At 41.4% G+C, this 22,636-nt stretch overlaps 1 protein-coding gene and 1 long non-coding RNA gene across 4 annotated transcripts in view; one reads left to right on the top strand and one right to left on the bottom strand.

The window, feature by feature from the left end:
- Positions 1-1,257: 1,257 nt before the first annotated feature.
- Positions 1,258-11,188, bottom strand: LOC147029094 (uncharacterized). Of its 2 annotated transcripts, none has more exons than XR_015057830.1 (3): positions 10,879-11,188; positions 3,177-10,738; positions 1,258-2,819 (listed from the first exon to the last, which is right to left on the bottom strand). It is a non-coding gene; the product is annotated as an uncharacterized LOC147029094 (long non-coding RNA). The 2 variants fall into 2 exon arrangements; XR_015057831.1 differs by having other exon boundaries at positions 1,258-10,437; positions 10,585-10,738.
- A 1,177-nt stretch (positions 11,189-12,365) lies between these two features.
- Positions 12,366-22,636, top strand: part of LOC147029093 (GDH/6PGL endoplasmic bifunctional protein-like) — a 67,697-nt gene continuing 57,426 nt past the window's right edge. For both annotated transcript variants that reach the window (XM_085880067.1, XM_085880062.1), the window contains exon 1: positions 12,366-12,492. The gene's annotated coding sequence lies outside the window, so the exon portion shown is untranslated. The remainder of the gene's footprint in view (positions 12,493-22,636) is intronic.

Here is a 22,636-nt window from a genome sequence, read left to right as displayed (position 1 = left end):
CACCGCTTGGAGTGGGGTGGGAACGGGCCCCCTTTTTGCACTATCTCAGCGTGGGGGAAAAAGGGGGGGGAATTGTTGATGCTCTGGGGAAAGAGTATAGCTGGCTTGCTTGGGTCCCGTGACGAGCGATTCCACCGCGACCTCGTCGCCGACCGCCGTCTTCCTTGCCTCGGATCCGAGCTCCTCAGACTCTTCCCCCAATTCTCCTCAGCCGACTGCCAAAAACCACCGGGACGCCCTCGCCTCCCGACTCCACTCCGCTCTTCCAAACTGACTCTGCTTTTCTGCCACTCTCCGCTATTCCAAAACTGACTCTGCTGCCTCGCAACAACAACTCTGGTGCAACAACTCTTCTTTTTCTCTGCTCCAAAACTCTCTTCGCTTTTCTGCCACTCTCCGCTCTTTCAAACTGACTCTGCCCAGATTCGCCTTGCGCTTGGCGCTTTATAGGCCGGCAGGAGAACCCATATGCAAATTTTCGGATCAGGACGAGCTCGGGGGTGGAGCCACGCTCGCCCATTGGACGGAGGAAAAGGGGCGTGAATCTCCCCTGATCCTAGAATTTGCATATCTTGATTCCACACAGATGCGCCTGGAGGCGGGGCCAAGCCACCCCGCGCTTGCTGATTGGACGGATCAGAAGTGGGCGTGTAGCATTCCTGATCCGAATTCTCCTCGGAAAGGCCGCATTTTGCACTCGCGGCTCGGCGCGCATCTTGTAAGAGCCCAGGACAGCCCGACGCTCAGTGCTCACAGGTGGAGCGGGAATGTCCGCAGAAGGAGAGGGGTGAAGGTGGTGGAGGGTTTATGGTGGTGGTTTATGGCCATGGTGCTGTTTGGAATGGCGGTGATGCGATGTTTGCGGGAGCGAGTTGTGAAGGTAAAGATCGTGGCTGTTGGTGGTGTTGTTGTTGTTGTGTGATGGTTGGAGCGTGGTTGGTTCAAAATAAAGATAGAACAGAAAAACGGCTATCTCAAAGCGTCGCAGCCCGAATGAATCACATTTATTCCCTCTAAACAACGGGTTTGGGGCTAACTACACATGTACTTACAGAGATATGTCACCTACGGGACCTGAATGGTGGTTTGCGAATTTCCACAACTAAAACTATCTATATATATATATATATATATATATATATATATATATATATATATATATATATATATATATATATATATATATATATATATATATATATATATATATATATATATATATATATATATATATATATATATATATATATATATATATATATATATATATCTTGCATGTGTGTGTGAATCCTCCCAATTCTCACCGTGGTACTTTTACATTCAACATCCAAAATGAAGAAGTAAATTCATGATATAATTGTCAAATTGGTACCCAAGACATTTTGGCCCCTAAACTACACAGCCGACCTCTACCTGAATGGGGCTAAGGATTAGAATCTTTTTTGTAATAAATATTTCAAGAATACAAGGAAAAGAGACCTGCTTGTTTGGCTAGACCAGCAGTAGCGACACCACACTGATGAGTAAGTACATTAGGTTACCGAATATGATATGGCTGACAGGATGGCCGATAGGTATGTATACTTTCCTCGAAGCTGTCTATCCTGGGTTTGAATCCCGGCCCAGCTATAAGCTGTCAACCTGGTGTTTCACAGAGGGTAGTTCATCAATATGTGTGCCGTCCCTCAGATTAACGTTACACTGGGCATCCCATCTGCCGGCATTAGTTGGTGGACATTGAAGATCCCACGGTGTCCTTCATGAAGAGTCGGTGAGCTATCGCCGGCACCATGACCAAATTACAAATTCCTGCCCTAACCAGCAGAGGGCACTGCATTTGTGGCACAGTGTGCCCTCAGCCAATGATGCTACCCTGCAGCCTTGTGCTGCATACGAAAGAAGAACACTGCTTATGATCAATTTCACCTGCTTTCCCCTTGGAATATATTTGTATCGTCAGCGACACATTATTTCAATATTACTCAGCATATATACAGGTGGATGTAGGTGCACCGCTTTGCACCCACCTGTCTCAATGCTTTGTAATACTGGAATGATGAACATCATTGACATATAGGTGCATTGTTTTGGCAGGCATGGCTCCGCTGTGATAACCTTTTGACCTTTTTACCACCAGCAAGACACCGTAATCCCTGTACATATCTGTACATTCAAAGAAAACACTAACAGAGCTAAATGAAAATGGCCACTCAGATTACAAGATTGGCAAGTGGAATTGGAACTCTAAAGTGCAACAGTTATTGTTTGGAACACAAAGTTCCGAAGGTACCGTCAAAATCGAACCAAAAAGACAACAAAAAACAATATGCCCCAGATAACCATTGAGAAAACACACTCAGCAAAAGCCCGCGGCCATGCAGCCGTTGACAACTCCCCGACTCTCATTTTCTTTCTCCACATACCCACCGCAGTTAGCAAAGCATAAATGACATCATCACAGCAGAAGCTTGTTAAAGGCTCATCAAGCCACATAAATGGACTCACCAAACTCCGCCTGTTCGTAATAACACACCATACGAATGCTCGGGTTCGTAACACTTTCCGAGAGCGAAACGCAAAGAAACTGCCCAAAGTTCAGTTTGCAGTGAAAGACTGAGATAACCAATTACTTGTCATTTGTTTCACGGTCGTGTGGTTCAGGATAGCCAAGTCGAGAACTCGGTGTTGTTCAATACATAAATGAGGCATCGAGCAGTTGCCGGGGATGCCAAGTTGTGCGACGGAGAAATCCTGCGATGTAGTTGTTGAAGAGGGAATGTCTGCTTGGCAATCGTGTTACCTTGTCTTTTTGTTATCTCCTTGTGGTGGAGATAAAAAGCAACACTTGATTAACGATTGAAGCGAAAAACTGTTGTGCCCACGAGATACCCTACTGGATATACACGTTCGAGCAAATATGAAGGCTACGTGGAGGAGAACACAAGGCTGAATTTGAAGGCAGGAGTACAGTTTGTACTCCAACAAACACAACCAAAGTTAGAAGCCGTTTCAATTCTTCAAGCATTGTTAGATACAGAGAAGCACAGGATGGTGTGATGGGGGAAGGGGTTATTGGGCATGGCGAGGCATGCCCGGTTAGCCCAGTTTTTTTTTTTTTCCCATGCGTCAGACTCATTTTGAAGAATCAAAAAAATTGTGTTGCTGTTAAGACATACCGAGATTACTAGCAGGTTTCTGGTTCCATGTCAGATTGCTCGATATCCAATTAAGTGCGGTGGTGGTTGATGTGCACCGTTTTGTTGTGCGGAATCATGGTCGCATTGTCCGCAGGCATACCACATCATTGTTAATGCCAGGCGTCCTTGGGAGGGGAAAGCGATTCAAACAAAAGCGAAGCAAACAAAACAGTCATCCTGCCTCGATACTGAAAAGGTGGCTCAGCAGCACTCAGCGAGCTCCATCAGCTGATTTATCCACCAGGAATTTACACGGCAGCGAAAGCCCCGATGGGTCTCTCGTCCTAGAACTGCCCTAATTGCTGCATAAAGGTGAGCGAAGCGTTTCCTCGCACCGCAGTGCTACAAACATCACCTCGGCTAAAGATAGACAATTTATTTTGAAAATAAAAAAATTTAAGCCATGCGGAGACAGTACTTTGCTGCTTGTACATTCAGTGACACGTCCAGTGGCACATGTTCACAGCTTCTGCACTTTTGGAAGCAGCTGCATTATTACTGCATCCCATCCAGCTTGAATGTGCAGATCACACATATCTTGGCCATGTGATGTCCTTTCCATCGATGGTGGGTTTTCCTTCAATTAACCCTGGACCTTGAAATTAACAATATCTCATTAGGGATCAAGGATTATACATCGGGGCCCCTGGGTAGACAAATACGAAATTGATCCCGCGAGATTAGTAAACGGAAAGAAAGACAATTACAAATAACTTCTTCATACAGTACGTCAAGCAAAATATGCCCAGAAATATCAGTACAATGATAATATAATATGACTATTCTTTATTATACCTGATGTGAGCTTGGTGATTGGGGTGGCTGGCTTGGGACCTTATGGTCCTGAGTTTGAGCCCTTGTTGGCTGTTGAATTAACAACCCCAGGTGGGGATGACTCAGCCTGTCATCCTTCTGGGGGTAATAACCATTTGGGGTAACCAGTATTGGAGTGGTGACCTGTTCAGGACTGTACTCCTTGCCAATGAAACTGCCTTAACAGTGTGAAAGGAATGGCATTATTATTATTATTATTCATCATTATAACAATGATAATTTGTTATTGTCGTGCAGAATGATGTTTCGATGAAAAACAGGTTAATAACTATCATGAACCTGCCATTTTAAGAGGTATTCGAGCTTTATTTCATGCAGCTATGTGGTCACGTGATCGTAGCAGACGCGCAGCAAGGTTAAGAAATAAACAGCCTTGTGCGAGCCTGGGAGGCAATTGCACTTCCAATGTGAGTTGAAGTGTGAATTCAAAACTTCCAATGAAATCAGAAATTCCTTTGCAGTGTCTCAATAGCTGTTTGTTATTTTTACAAAATAATACAAGGCAAAAACAAAATTGTTTTCCAAAGATATAACTTCGATTTCTATGAAATTAAGTTTAGAGAATCCTAAAGCAAGAAAACAATAAACTTTCCTTGTTAAGACGAAATAGCTGGATTTGACTTGTGGTTCAAAGCCCCCTAAAATACAAACATTAAAACCCATGCACGTCCACCAGGTCGATAAGAGTAAGAGGAATAATAATGATGATAATAATAATTAATGGAACGACAAGCCGAGGAACGTTTTTCTTAACAACCAATCATCGAGGGATCATCGCAATCACTCCAACACAGGATACTTGACTGAGAGTCAATGGATTTATAATTTGTTCAGGGTGCCGGCGATAACTCGCCCTCTTTGCGAAAGCCACCATTAGATCTTTTACGTCCACGAACAACTCGTGCTGGCAGACAGGTCCGACAGTTTAACGTGGTCCGTTGATGAATCGTCCTGCATGTGAAACAACATGGCAACAGTTTATACCTGGGACGAGATTCCAATGCAGGTGGAACAGCTCACGGTTTAGTATGCTTACCCGGAGGCTATCCTGCCAGCTCTCCCCTATGCTTATTCATCATCTTGATACTCAAAATAATCAAACAAAACAATTTTCAAGCACAGCTCGCTTGTGAGATATATATATAATGCTTATACTGCTTCACGCTAAGCAGAGGCAGGGATAATATTTGGTGAGATAAAATAAATAAAAATGATAAGCAGTCGGCACAGGCTACAATGGAAGATAAATAAATAAATACATAAAAAAATATATATCCGTAAAAAGTTTTTAAAGTTATGAATAGCACAACACAATATCCAGTAATAAAGTGGTACTAGCTTTAAAAGTGCTACTTACACTATGACAATAAGAACAATGTACTGAGAGTGGTGAGTTGCAGTAAGGGGTCATAAAGAAGCTGTTGGGGGTAATTATTGTCCGGAATATTATACAATACAAAATAACAAGAATGTGCCATACATAGCCATATTGATGCGAATGCTCCTATCATCTATACGGGGTGGAACAGAGAGAGGTGCAGCTCAGTGAACAAACTTTATAGATCTTGAAAAATATTTTCCACTAGTATACCCAAGAGGTACGCATACTCACCTCTGAGCTGTCTATCCTAGGTTTGAATACTGATCGGTGTTTCACAAGCATGGTGATTCATCAATGTGTGTGCCGTCCATTGGATCGATGTTAAACTGGGCGTGACATGAGTTAGTGGATGTTTAAGATCACACTGAGTCCTTCGTGAAGAGTAGGCGAGCTATCGCCGGCACCCTGAACAAAAATTAGAAGTTCCTGCCCTGACTATCTCAGTGGCAACCCAGGATGGTAGCCTTGTAAGTGCTTCGGCAGCACGGATGCTTTGCATAGAGCATGATGATGATGGATACTTGTGGTCATTTGTCATACTACATATAATTCCAGAAGTGTCTGTTTGTTTGTCTGACTTTTATGCACTCTGAAACCATTGTACGAAATGAGTTGAAAACTAACGGTTGTACTCAGGCTGTGCCTGGGAAGGTTTTAGGCCATAAAAAAAACATGAAAAAATGAATTCAGAGCGGAATGTAAATTGTCTTTTAAATGTGTATCACATAGCGTCGCTCCTAGTATGAGGGAGTATTACAAGTCAAAATAAAATACACCAATACGTGACTTTCAAAATGACGTAATCCGCCCCAGAATGCTCAGTGCCCATGTGCAGAAACCCCAAGAAAGGGTGGTGTGTGGGGCACCATAAAGTATATTGTGTGTGCAAGATAAGGATTGTTACCTAAAATGGCTCAAAAAGCTTCTAAAAGAAGCTGGAAATAGTTGGAAAATTACCTGAGAGAAAGGCCTGTGCCTCTGCACAATGAAAGACCTGTAGAACTTTCTCAGCTCACCGCACGGGCAGCTGCTTGTACTGCAAACTCTCAACCAGTGGGCGGAGGTGAACTGTGGGCCCGTGCAAGGCCAGAGTGGGCGGACATGTGCTACACAAACCCCCGACGGATCACTACCAGTGAATAGACTTCGAACCTTGTGCGAGTGCCTCCTGTGAACATGACAGGCTCGGTGATTTGTTTAATGGACGTCTGCAATTGGAAAGACGATGCTGCGCATCATCACCAAGTAACGGTACCCAAATATTCGGCAGACTTTCCTGAGGAAGACACTGCATCTGGTTTTGGTACTTCTGAACACTGATAGGAGAGACATATCTAAGGCTTATGAAAGTACGGGGTAATTCGTTCTTTGGTTCTGAGGCCACAATATAAATTGCACTAGATTTTTGCATCTATTGCTAAAAAAAGAACCGTCTGTGTGTGTGTCCGTGTTTATTAAAATATATTCACTGCAGGCGCTTGGTTGTTTTAACTGGAAATGACAGGAACTCGACACCTCTCATCCACGGATATTTCTCGTATTCCTATATTTCCGTGAGTCCGATTTGCATCCAGGAACACAATTATGGTTAACCATGTTGAAATTGCCACTCTTGTTTAAATCATGAAAATTATGTTTAAAGACCATTTGACATGCACATTTCTCCCGAGTAACGGATAGAAGTGCCCGCTCTGGCAGAAGCAAGTCATTGAAAAAAAAACACACACACACACACACACACACACACACACACACACACACACACACACACACACACACACCATGTGCCAAAGGCCTCATTAGCATTCACTAGCATGTTGCCCATGCCCGCACTGGATTATAAACGTGGTCGTGATGGAGGATGCAAAAAATGCAAATGGAGTCTTTTGTCATTGAGCCGGCAAGCTGGGAGCAACGATTCACATTTATTGCCACATATGATGCAAACTAAAAGTTCTAATGGTGGTGACCTGCTCCATTTGAAACCTTTTCGATATTTTAGCTTTTTGATGCCAAGGATCCGTAATAAAAAATTGTATTGGTGTCAAAGCCAGTGACCAATTGCAAATTATTCGTAGGATAAATCATTTTGACAGTCACGCAAGTATCAGAGTTTGTTTGTTTGTATGCTTGTTTTACTTCTACCTACTCCTTATCTGCTGGGCGGAAGCAGTTGAAAACTGATGTTTGTACTCAGGGTGTTGGTTTTAGGCGGTAAATAAAATTCATAGCCCCAGGGGTTTGAGGTGGGAAGGACCCAATTCTCTCTACATGAATATCTATCATATAGCACCGCCTGGTAGAAGTCGGTATTACAAGGCATAACTGGAACGGCACTCGGTAGAGAGCGTACCCCCACCAAGCTGAACAATTTACATTTTTTATCCCACTGATAGGCCAGATCTGCATCTGGGCCTTTAACCAAACCTAATCGGCTTGTTCTTGTCACCTACCCAACTCATCCACCAAGTTTTGTCATAATCCGTCCCCTAACCCGGATCTTCCTTAACCCTGACCCTAACAGCCTGGATCTTCACCAAAATTGAATAAATTATTCCTTGCCACACACCCAACCTGTCCACCAAGTTTCATCCGAATCCATCATAACTTTTTGAGATATCGTACTACATATCGTTTTTGGCCGATCTCTCAATGGTGAAGAATCATTAAAAAAATTCTGGTATCCAGATCTGGATCCGGATCTTCACCAAAATCTAATGAATTCTTCCACATCACACACCCAACCTGTCCACCAAAATTTCATCTGAAGCCGTGAATAATTTTGGGAGATATCCTGTTCACAGACAGACAGGGGTGATAACGTAACCTCCGTCCACCTTTGGCGGCGGAGGTAATAAAGTACGCCATAGACATCATAAAAGTTGTTGAATTAACGGACGGGTTCTTTGCCAGAAGTTGATATTTTGGTTACAATTCGGTTTGAATTATTATTTTACAGTACATATCACTGATCGTTGTTTTTGAGCCCAGACAGACCTGTGTAGTCGTCTTTGTAAAATATAAAAAGCAATTGTGATCTCAGCAAATTGCTTAACTCTGTTTTCAAATGGGGACACCAGAGATGTCACAATGCACAACTTCAGGGATTGGGGAAGTGGGGGTCAGATTTATTCTGGATAACTTCAGAACTATTCTTGGATGACTTCACATAGAATATTAAACAGAGATCGTTTTATCAGCAAGTGTGACGTAACAATATGTGCATCGAATTCTCTCCTTTGCTCAGTTTCACACCATTTTACACTCTGCACTCCTTTATATCTGTTCTTTTAATTTGTCCCAACTCTCAAAAGTGTTTCACAAAAATACTCTTGCCATCCCTATAAGCATTCTTATTGGTGTTATGGATTCTTCATGCTCTTGGTATGTCCAAGAAGCTCCCCAGGAGTCATTATTTACATTTTAACATGAAGCCTCCATTCGACCTTCAAGAGCTGATTATTGATTCCAGACAGACCCTGTTTTATTGGCATACCGAACAAAAAACAACAGGAAATTAGCGAAGAACACAGATTACCATCCATGCAATGGGTGAAAGAATTCTGGTGAGTGGTAGTGGTAAAATCTGCAACACTATTGCTCTGCTACTCCGGCCAGCACTCTTGTTATATATCACCAAGTCATGCTGTTATGGAGCATCAATTGTGACGTCATTAAGTTGCACCACAGCTGACCTATGCTCAGGCACCTCAACGTTAGGCTCGTTGTCCAAACAATGGAAATTACAGGGCTCCTTGTAAACAACCAGGCCACACGAGTTTGATTTTCAGTGCAATCACATCTCACCAAAACTGCTATTTGATAGAGCATGCCATCATTCTTATAATTGATGGGGGAAGGGGGGGCAGGGGGCAATGTATTTATTACGGAGGAACGAGGAATTAAATTAAGAAAATAAAAATTGAAAGGCAAGAAAGAGCGGAATAGGAAAGAGGACAAACGTAGGGTATTTTTTGGAGGATTGGGGAGAGAAGCGTCTTCGTCTTATTGTTCTTCTTCCAATTAAGTACAGAGACCTCCAATGAGTATTGTCACACTGAGGGTTTGTATGAATGCAAGCAGGACAGAAAAAAATTGTCCTCTTGCTGGACTTGGGTAAAACGGATGGGAGAAAATAAGAGTAAAGGAAGGAGAAGCAAGGGGCCGCTGCGTAAACAAGTAGAGGGCCGCATGTGGCATAAGGTGGCATCTATTTATTATGTCCGCAGGGGGGGGGGTGAGGAGAGGGAGTGGGCTATATTATGAAAATAAAATTGAGAAGGAGTTATGGAAGGGGAAGAGGTTAGGAATAAGAGGAGAGTACGGGAGTATGAAAGGATCAAGAAGGTAAGAGAAAGGAGAACAGGGTAGTGTCACGTACAAGGCTTGCAAAGGGGTTGATTGTCCCAAGATTCTACCATTCTGCATTGGTAGTAAATGGGTAGTCGTTGAGTAAAAAAGGAAGGTCAGTGGAGGGTCAAAATCTCACCATTGTCTGTATATGATAAATAGACACCCACAACATTGACAGTAAGCCGGTTGTTCCATTTGTAAAGATAACGTCAAGGAAATGATGTTTTTCCAAACGTTACATCTTGCAGGACTGGAATCCTGGCCTAATTCTTAATATGTATAGCACGCAGGTTTGACCATGACCCACCATCTCCTCCCAATGACATTTGCTTCCGTGTTAGCCGTGTGGCGGGCGTCTTTAACAGTGGGTGGACATTAGGTCTCATGAAGAGTCTACTGGGATGAAAACCTCACTGGTGTTTGTCGGTTGGAGGTCACAACCTCTGTGGGGGGTGTCTGACTTGCAGTCTGGCGACTATCTATAACAGGAACTCTCGTACTAAGGCATGCCAAAGCATGCCACCTGCGCAATAGCTGCCCGAATATCCCTCGGTAACGGCGCTCCGAGGAATTTCAACCCTTCTGGGCAGCCCGATCCATGGGGCATGCACGTGGTACGCACGTGACCCCCACACCCAGCTGTAAAAGGTGTTGCCCGACCAATGTTTGTTGCTGGAAGGAAAATAAATAGTGATAAATTAATGGATCATAGTTATCAACGAATTTTTTTTTTTAATATCGATTGAAATTGTCACCTTGTGTACCACCCATGGTACCAAAGCGGTACCACCCATGAATCTGCATTTAGAAGATACCCACCATCACGATTGATGCCAACCCAAGGATGGATGGTTCCAAATCGTGGAACCGACGATTTAAAGAAAATGAATTCAATAAAATACCCGCCATCTCATTCCTCCGACACATTTGAACTTGTTTAGCGAGGATTCTCGTCCGATTTTGTTGGCATTCGCTGCATAGGATAAGGACGAAGATAAGGAAAAAAAAGTATTGATATTTTATGGTGACTTATTGTTTGAAGGCATTCATTAATTTGACATCGCAGACTTTTTTTAATACTTGGTCGGGCTTCGTAAATTTCAATATTCATACCTTGCATGCACTCGTTCCGATTTAAGATCCACTCGACCACTGGGATTCAGTCATCGCAGACCACGGGAATGCACGCCGCTCAAGACCCGCAGACACGAGGACTTTGTGGAACCAGGAGAAAGCTGTATCAAAAGTGCGGAGCTGTCTTTTGCCGTCACTTATATACAGCATGGCATTATGGGCGTGGCCACGCGTGGGCTGAGTCTGCTCTCAGCGCGCAAAACGCGCGTCCTTCTTCTGCTCACCCGTCTCCTTCCCACGGTCACCCCTCCCCTCGCCCAATGCTCACCCGTCTCCTTCCCTGGCTCACCCCTCCCCTCGCCCACTGCTCACCCGTCTCCTTCCCACGGTCACCCCTCCTCTTGCCCACTGCTCACCCGTCTCCTTCCCATGGTCACCCCTCCCCTCGCCCACTGCTCACCCGTCTCCTTCCCACGGTCACCCCTCCCCTCGCCCACTGCTCACCCGTCTCCTTCCCACGGTCACCCCTCCCCTCGCCCACTGCTCACCCGTCTCCTTCCCACGGTCACCCCTTCCCTCGCCCACTGCTCACCCGTCTCCTTCCCACGGTCACCCCTCCCCTCGCCCACTGCTCACCCGTCTCCTTCCCACGGTCACCCCTCCCCTCGCCCACTGCTCGCCCGTCTCCTTCCCACGGTCACCCCTCCCCTCGCCCACTGCTCACCCGTCTCCTTCCCACGGTCACCCCTCCCCTCGCCCACTGCTCACCCGTCTCCTTCCCACGGTCACCCCTCCCCTCGCCCACTGCTCACCCATCTCCTTCCCTGGCTCACCCCTCCCCTCGCCCACTGCTCACCCGTCTCCTTCCCTGGCTCACCCCTCCCCTTCCCCACTGATGTATGCAATGTTTCTAAGTGCCGTTCGTACCATGGTACAGAGTGCTCACCGGTGAGTGCTGGTGCTGATCCTGTGTGTGCTGTACCCGTGAGCTCTCAGCACGCTTCGTCTTTTTATGAATATTCTCACACAATGATGCAACACTCGTGGAGGAGCTTGCACGTAGTTCCCATCTCGGGCAAAATATCACTCGGCCTGTATAGCTATCGACATCAGTGTGGATGTCAGCAATCAATGGACACGCACACACACACGCGCACACGCACACGCACACGCACACACACACACACACACACACACACACACACACACACACACACACACACACACACACTGATTTGAACCTGCGTTCACTCCCTCCATCAGGAGGAATCCGTGTAGACATGGGAACATGATGTGTATATATATATATATATAGATATATATATATATATATTTAAGAAACAGGATGACCCGTTTGATGGTAAAAACACTCACAGCTCGCTCGCTCACTCTCACACACTTCATTCGAGTTGTGTTTCTTCACTCCGTGGACCCAGAGAGACGAGTGCGGTCTCCTAGCCTCCTCTGGTCCAGCTCAATCCTCCGTTTGGGCACACACTGGGCGGCCCCGACAAGCCCGGGCACGCCTCGGAGCGGCTCGGCTCGGCTCGGATCGGCTCGGATAGGATCTGATCTGCCGAAACCACACGACCAGTCATCTCATTGGTAGATCGCGCGCTTTGGGACATGATCTATGTTGGTGCCAATTTACAGGTAATCGCAATTGTGACGGACGTTTTAGGGTGAAATAGTTTTTCTTTTGAACCTGTCCACTCCAGGCAGGACAAATACACATCGACATATCCTGCAGCAGGTCCTCTTTATTACAATACATTCATGAAGGGATGTCAATTGGTTCGTGAAAGTATAGATAACTACATGGAAGTTCAAAAAATGGGGGGGGGGCGAGGTAAAACTTCTCAAGTGTAACACAAACTCGGGTGCCATTTCCCATGCAAGCCTGATGTTAAAGAGTACGAGTATATCATAAATAATAATGAAAAAACAAATTCACGGGTCAAGGGGATGTACATTCAATGTCAATCAAGTACTGCACTGTACAGATGTGTAGTATACAGTACAGTACAATGTAGTGATCACGCGGGAAAAATGGCGCCTCTTGAGTTGTCTCTGAATGTATTGATAACGAACCGATCGTTCCATGTAAACGTGTTTTGTGCACAAGAAATCTACACATTATATAACATATTAAATCACCATTTCCCATGAAACAATCGCATAAATCGGAGACAGTAGTATACACTGTACTTTGTCCACACTATATACTACAACTTGTCCACACTCTACTCTATAATTTTGTAATTTATACTACTTTGTCCACACTATATACTGCAACTTGTCTACACTCTACTCTATAATTTTGTAATTTAAACTGTACTTTGTCCACCCTATATACTACAACTTGTCCACACTCGACTCTATAATTTTGTAATTTACACTGTACTTTGTCCACACTATAAACTGAAACTTGTCCACACTCGACTATAATTTTGTACTTTGTCCACACTATATCCTGCAACTTGTCCACACTCTGCTCCATAATTTTGTAATTTACACTATACTTTGTCCACACTATATACTGCAACTTGTCCACAATCTGCTCTGTAATTTTGTACTTTACACTTTACTTTGTCCACACTATGTACTGCAACTTGTCCACACTCTACTCTATAATTTTGTAATTTACACTACTTTGCCCACACTATGTACTGCAACTTGTCCACACTCGACTCTATAATTTTGTACTTTACACTGTACTTTTCCACATTATATATTGGAACTTATCCACACTCCACTCTATAATTTTGTAATTCACACTGTACTTTTTCCACACTATGGACTGCAACTTATCCACACTCCACTCCATAATTTTGTACTTAACACTGTACTTTGTCCACACTATAGACTGCAACTTGTCCACACTCTACTCTATAATTTTGTTCGTTGCACTGTACTTTGTCCACACTATATACTGCAACTTGTCCACACTCTACTCTATAATTTTGTAATTTACACTGTACTTTGTCCACACTATATAGTGAAACTTGTCCATACCCCACTCTATAATTTTGTACTTTACATTGTACTTTGTCGACACTATACACTGCAACTTGTCCACACTCTACTCTATAATTTTGTAATTTACACTACTTTGCCCACACTATGTACTGCAACATGTCCACACTCTACTCTATAATTTTGTATTTACACTGTACTTTGTCCACACTATGCACTGCAACTTTTCCACACTGTACTCTATAATTTTGTAATTTACACTGTACTTTGGCCACACTATATACTGCAACTTGTCCACACTCTACTCTATAATTTTGTACTTTACACTGTACTTTGTCCACACTATAGACTGCAACTTATCCACACTCTACTCTATAATTTTGTACTTTATACTGTACTTTGTCCACACGATGCACTGCAACTTGTCCACACTCTACTGTATACTTTTGTACTTTACACTGTACTTTGTCCACACTATATACTGCAACTTGTCCACACTCGACTCTATAATTTTGTACTTTGCACTGTACTTTGTCCACATTATATACTGGAACTTATCCACACTCTTCTCTCTAATTTTGTACTTTCCACTGAACTTTGTCCACATTATAAACTGGAACTTATCCACACTCTTCTCTATAATTTTGTACTTTACACTGTACTTTGTCCACACTATATACTGCAACTTGTCCACACTCTACTCTATAATTTTGTACTTTACACTGTACTTTGTCCACACTATATACTGCAACTTGTCCACACTCTACTCTATAATTTTGTACTTTACACTGTACTTTGTCCACACTATATACTGAAACTTGTCCACACTCTACTCTATAATTTTGTACTTTACACTGTACTTTGTCCACACTATACACTGCAACTTGTGCACACTCTACTCTATAATTTTGTAATTTACACTGTACTTTGTTCACACTATGTACTGCAACTTGTCCACACTCTACTCTATAATATTGTATTTACACTGTACTTTGTCCACACTATATACTGCAACTTGTCCACACTCCACTCTATAATTTTGTACTTTCCACTTTACTTTGTCCACACGATGTACTGCAACTTGTCCACACTCCACTCTATAATTTTGTACTTTACACTGTACTTTTCCACATTATATACTGCAACTTGTCCACACTCTACTCTATAATTTTGTAATTTACACTGTACTTTGTCCACACTATACACTGCAACTTGTGCACACTCTACTCTATAATTTTGTAATTTACACTGTACTTTGTTCACACTATGTACTGCAACTTGTCCACACTCTTCTCTATAATTTTGTGATTTACACTGTACTTTGATCACACTATAGACTGCAACTTGTCCACACTCTACTCTATAATTATGTACCTTGTACTGTACTTTGTCCACACTATGTACTGCAACTTGTCCACACTATGTACTGCAACTTGTCCACACTATGTACTGCAACTTGTCCACACTCTACTCTATAATTTTGTAATTTACACTACTTTGCACACACTATGTACTGCAACTTGTCCACACTCGACTCTATAATTTTGTAATTTACACTGTACTTTGTTCACACTATGTACTGCAACTTGTCCACACTCTACTCTATAATTTTGTACTTTGCCCACATTATATACTGGCACTTATCCACACTCTTCTCTATAATTTTGTACTTTACACTGTACTTTGTCCACACTATATACTGCAACTTGTCCACACTCTACTCTATAATTTTGTTCTTTACACTACTTTGTCCACACTATATACTGCAACTTCTCCATACTCTACTCTATAATTTTGTAATTTATGCTGTACTTTGTCCACACTATATACTGCAACTTGTCCACACTCTACTCTATAATTTTGTATTTACACTGTACTTTGTCCACACTATATACTGCAACTTGTCCACACTCTACTCTATAATTTTGTAATTTACACTGTACTTTGACCACACTATATACTGCAACTTGTCCACACTCTACTCTATAATTTTGTAATAACACTGTACTTTGTCCACACTATATACTGCAACTTGTCCACACTCTACTCTATAATTTTGTAATTTACACTGTACTTTGTCCACACTATATAGTGAAACTTGTCCATACCCCACTCTATAATTTTGTACTTTACATTGTACTTTGTCGACACTATACACTGCAACTTGTCCACACTCTACTCTATAATTTTGTAATTTACACTGTACTTTGACCACACTATATACTGCAACTTGTCCACACTCTACTCTATAATGATGTACTTTATACTGTACTTTGTCCACACTATGTACTGCAACTTGTCCACACTCTACTCTATAATTTTGTAATTTACACTACTTTGCCCACACTATGTACTGCAACATGTCCACACTCTACTCTATAATTTTGTATTTACACTGTACTTTGTCCACACTATGCACTGCAACTTTTCCACACTGTACTCTATAATTTTGTAATTTACACTGTACTTTGGCCACACTATATACTGCAACTTGTCCACGATCTACTGTATAATTTTGTAATTTCCACTGTACTTTGTCCACACTATAGACTGCAACTTACCCACACTCTACTCTATAATTTTGTACTTTATACTGTACTTTGTCCACACGATGCACTGCAACTTGTCCACACTCTACTGTATAATTTTGTACTTTACACTGTACTTTGTCCACACTATATACTGCAAGTTGTCCACACTCGACTCTATAATTTTGTACTTTGCACTGTACTTTGTCCACATTATATACTGGAACTTATCCACACTCTTCTCTCTAATTTTGTACTTTCCACTGTACTTTGTCCACATTATAAACTGGAACTTATCCACACTCTTCTCTATAATTTTGTACTTTCCACTGTACTTTGTCCACACTATATACTGCAACTTGTCCACACTCTACTCTATAATTTTGTACTTTACACTGTACTTTGTCCACACTATATACTGCAACTTGTCCACACTCTACTCTATAATTATGTACTTTATACTGAACTTTGTCCACACTATATACTGCAACTTGTCCACACTCTACTCTATAATTTTGTTCTTTGCACTGTACTTTGTCCACACTATATACTACAACTTGTCCACACTATATACTACAACTTGTCCACACTATATACTACAACTTGTCCACACTCTACTCGATAATTTTGTCATTTACACTGTACTTTGCCCACACTATATACTGCAACTTGTCCACACTCTACTCTATAATTTTGTCATTTACACTGTACTTTGTCCACACTATATCCTGCAACTTGTCCACACTCTACTCTATAATTTTGTACTTTTTACTGTATTTTGTCCACACTATTTACTGCAACTTCTCCATACTCTACTCTATAATTTTGTAATTTCCACTGTACTTTGTCCACACTATAACCTGTACATGCTCCACTGTATAATTTCGTAATTTACGCTGTACTTTGTACACACTATATACTATAACTTGTCCACGCTGTAATGTATAATTTTGTAATTTACGCTGTACTTTGTCCACACTATATACTATAACTTGTTCACGCTGTAATGTATAATTTTGTAATTTACATTGTACTTTGTCCGCACTATATAATATAACTTGTCCACGATCTACTGTATAATTTTGTAATTTCCACTGTACTTTGTCCACACTATATACTATAACTTGTCCACACTCTACTGTATAATTTTGTAATTTACATTGTACTTTGTCCACACTATATGCTATAACTTCTCCATGCTGTCATGTATAATTTTGTAATTTACGCTGTACTTTGTCCACACTATATACTATAACTTGTCCACACTATCCCGTGGTTTGTCCACACTCTGTTGGAACAATTGTCCACACTATTTGCACTGTTGATAGTCGTATGGCAGCTTAGCTGCTGGGGTAGCTATCATTTCTTGAAGCTCGACTATGTCGCTGATGCAGTGCCCCACTACCAGTACACACACTGGAACTGGTACTCATTTCGCCAACCTCGGAAGGATGACAGGCTGAGTCAACCCCCTGGTGTATTAATTCAGCGGCCGACAGGGCTTGAACTCGGGACCCAAGGATCCCAAGCCACCACCCTAGCCACTGAGCCAACACCAGTCTTATTTGCGCTGTTCATGACCTTTGTCCGCATTATGCAGGATATTGAAGATTGTGTGTGTGTGTGTGTGTGTGTGTGTGTGTGTGTGTGTGTGTGTGTGTGTGTGTGTGTGTGTTTTTGTGTTTGTGTGTGTGTGTATGTATGTGTCTATGTATGTATGTATATGTAAGCATATACAGACTTTGTCCAATGTGTCATAGGACTGTGTCCAATGGGGATCAGGGGAGTGCTCGTCACACTCCATATGTTTCGATTAACCCTCCGATCACATCTTCTGGTTGAATGGTTTGCATTAGTGGGAACAATCGTCTGGGTGGCAGGCAGATGCTTGTTCTTTGCGGATTATGCGGTTTTATCGTGCGAGACGTAATCTGCTGCGATGCTCGCCATAACAGTCAGGAGGTGCGTCTGATGTGCAAACGACAAATGTGGTCATCATTGGTTAGATATGTATCAGTATGATGTCCAGATGAGGGCAAATATGCTTGAAATCCACATCGGCAGCTCCGTTTGATGTTTAACCAATGTTGACCATGTTATCTTTGTCTGTTTAACAGAGTGACTGGGCCGAGGCGTCTGAGTTGGAGGTGATGATTTGGTGTAGGACTGTGTCCAATGGAGATCGAGGGAATGCTCATCACACTCCACATGTATCGATATACATGTGTGCACGCACGCACGCACACACTGTTGGAGTGTCCCTCTCCCCAGCAGTAGTTGGGGCAGTAATTTGTAATTTATTCAGGATGCCGGCGATGACTTTCCTACTTTTCGCGAAGGACACCGCGGGATCTTCAAGGCGTTCACCAACTGATGCCGGCAGACGGGACACCCAGCTTAACGTCCTTCCGAGTGTCCGCACTATGCACTGTACTTGAATCGTACTGTAATGTGAAGGAGGCAGGTGGTGTGTACAGTTGGCACGTGCAGATTGTTGATCGTGCTTGTAACACTTTGCACTTATTTTATTATTATTTCGTTAAGTGTAAACCAGATGTTGTCTCGTGAAAGCGGCCGTATTATATATATTTATATAGGGCACTAATAATAATAACTAGCCTAAACTCCGTCACAGACGGCCACACTATATACTGCAACTTGTCCACACTCTACTCTATAATTTTGTACTTTACACTGTACTTTGTCCACACTATAGACTGCAACTTATCCACACTCTACTCTATAATTTTGTACTTTATACTGTACTTTGTCCACACGATGCACTGCAACTTGTCCACACTCTACTGTATACTTTTGTACTTTACACTGTACTTTGTCCACACTATATACTGCAACTTGTCCACACTCGACTCTATAATTTTGTACTTTGCACTGTACTTTGTCCACATTATATACTGGAACTTATCCACACTCTTCTCTCTAATTTTGTACTTTCCACTGAACTTTGTCCACATTATAAACTGGAACTTATCCACACTCTTCTCTATAATTTTGTACTTTACACTGTACTTTGTCCACACTATATACTGCAACTTGTCCACACTCTACTCTATAATTTTGTACTTTACACTGTACTTTGTCCACACTATATACTGCAACTTGTCCACACTCTACTCTATAATTTTGTACTTTACACTGTACTTTGTCCTCACTATATACTGAAACTTGTCCACACTCTACTCTATAATTTTGTACTTTACACTGTACTTTGTCCACACTATACACTGCAACTTGTGCACACTCTACTCTATAATTTTGTAATTTACACTGTACTTTGTTCACACTATGTACTGCAACTTGTCCACACTCTACTCTATAATATTGTATTTACACTGTACTTTGTCCACACTATATACTGCAACTTGTCCACACTCCACTCTATAATTTTGTACTTTCCACTTTACTTTGTCCACACGATGTACTGCAACTTGTCCACACTCCACTCTATAATTTTGTACTTTACACTGTACTTTTCCACATTATATACTGCAACTTGTCCACACTCTACTCTATAATTTTGTAATTTACACTGTACTTTGTCCACACTATACACTGCAACTTGTGCACACTCTACTCTATAATTTTGTAATTTACACTGTACTTTGTTCACACTATGTACTGCAACTTGTCCACACTCTTCTCTATAATTTTGTGATTTACACTGTACTTTGATCACACTATAGACTGCAACTTGTCCACACTCTACTCTATAATTATGTACCTTGTACTGTACTTTGTCCACACTATGTACTGCAACTTGTCCACACTATGTACTGCAACTTGTCCACACTCTACTCTATAATTTTGTAATTTACACTACTTTGCACACACTATGTACTGCAACTTGTCCACACTCGACTCTATAATTTTGTAATTTACACTGTACTTTGTTCACACTATGTACTGCAACTTGTCCACACTCTACTCTATAATTTTGTACTTTGCCCACATTATATACTGGCACTTATCCACACTCTTCTCTATAATTTTGTACTTTACACTGTACTTTGTCCACACTATATACTGCAACTTGTCCACACTCTACTCTATAATTTTGTTCTTTACACTACTTTGTCCACACTATATACTGCAACTTCTCCATACTCTACTCTATAATTTTATAATTTATGCTGTACTTTGTCCACACTATATACTGCAACTTGTCCACACTCTACTCTATAATTTTGTATTTACACTGTACTTTGTCCACACTATATACTGCAACTTGTCCACACTCTACTCTATAATTTTGTAATTTACACTGTACTTTGACCACACTATATACTGCAACTTGTCCACACTCTACTCTATAATTTTGTAATAACACTGTACTTTGTCCACACTATATACTGCAACTTGTCCACACTCTACTCTATAATTTTGTAATTTACACTGTACTTTGTCCACACTATATAGTGAAACTTGTCCATACCCCACTCTATAATTTTGTACTTTACATTGTACTTTGTCGACACTATACACTGCAACTTGTCCACACTCTACTCTATAATTTTGTAATTTACACTGTACTTTGACCACACTATATACTGCAACTTGTCCACACTCTACTCTATAATGATGTACTTTATACTGTACTTTGTCCACACTATGTACTGCAACTTGTCCACACTCTACTCTATAATTTTGTAATTTACACTACTTTGCCCACACTATGTACTGCAACATGTCCACACTCTACTCTATAATTTTGTATTTACACTGTACTTTGTCCACACTATGCACTGCAACTTTTCCACACTGTACTCTATAATTTTGTAATTTACACTGTACTTTGGCCACAATATATACTGCAACTTGTCCACACTCTACTCTATAATTTTGTACTTTACACTGTACTTTGTCCACACTATAGACTGCAACTTATCCACACTCTACTCTATAATTTTGTACTTTATACTGTACTTTGTCCACACGATGCACTGCAACTTGTCCACACTCTACTGTATAATTTTGTACTTTACACTGTACTTTGTCCACACTATATACTGCAACTTGTCCACACTCGACTCTATAATTTTGTACTTTGCACTGTACTTTGTCCACATTATATACTGGAACTTATCCACACTCTTCTCTATAATTTTGTACTTTCCACTGTACTTTGTCCACACTATATACTGCAACTTGTCCACACTCTACTCTATAATTTTGTACTTTACACTGTACTTTGTCCACACTATATACTGCAACTTGTCCACACTCTACTCTATAATTATGTACTTTATACTGAACTTTGTCCACACTATATACTGCAACTTGTCCACACTCTACTCTATAATTTTGTTCTTTGCACTGTACTTTGTCCACACTATATACTACAACTTGTCCACACTATATACTACAACTTGTCCACACTATATACTACAACTTGTCCACACTCTACTCGATAATTTTGTCATTTACACTGTACTTTGCCCACACTATATACTGCAACTTGTCCACACTCTACTCTATAATTTTGTCATTTACACTGTACTTTGTCCACACTATATCCTGCAACTTGTCCACACTCTACTCTATAATTTTGTACTTTTTACTGTATTTTGTCCACACTATTTACTGCAACTTCTCCATACTCTACTCTATAATTTTGTAATTTCCACTGTACTTTGTCCACACTATAACCTGTACATGCTCCACTGTATAATTTCGTAATTTACGCTGTACTTTGTACACACTATATACTATAACTTGTCCACGCTGTAATGTATAATTTTGTAATTTACGCTGTACTTTGTCCACACTATATACTATAACTTGTTCACGCTGTAATGTATAATTTTGTAATTTACATTGTACTTTGTCCGCACTATATAATATAACTTGTCCACGATCTACTGTATAATTTTGTAATTTCCACTGTACTTTGTCCACACTATATACTATAACTTGTCCACACTCTACTGTATAATTTTGTAATTTACATTGTACTTTGTCCACACTATATGCTATAACTTCTCCATGCTGTCATGTATAATTTTGTAATTTACGCTGTACTTTGTCCACACTATATACTATAACTTGTCCACACTATCCCGTGGTTTGTCCACACTCTGTTGGAACAATTGTCCACACTATTTGCACTGTTGATAGTCGTATGGCAGCTTAGCTGCCGGGGTAGCTATCATTTCTTGAAGCTCGACTATGTCGCTGATGCAGTGCCCCACTACCAGTACACACACTGGAACTGGTACTCATTTCGCCAACCTCGGAAGGATGACAGGCTGAGTCAACCCCGTGGTGTATTAATT

This window comes from Eptatretus burgeri, chromosome 4, assembly GCF_056783735.1.
Source record: "Eptatretus burgeri isolate ZD-2024b chromosome 4, Ebu_testis_v1, whole genome shotgun sequence".
Lineage (NCBI taxonomy): Eukaryota > Metazoa > Chordata > Myxini > Myxiniformes > Myxinidae > Eptatretus > Eptatretus burgeri.
Note: the sequence above shows the minus strand (reverse complement) of the source record. Positions and strands in the feature narration are given on the sequence as shown.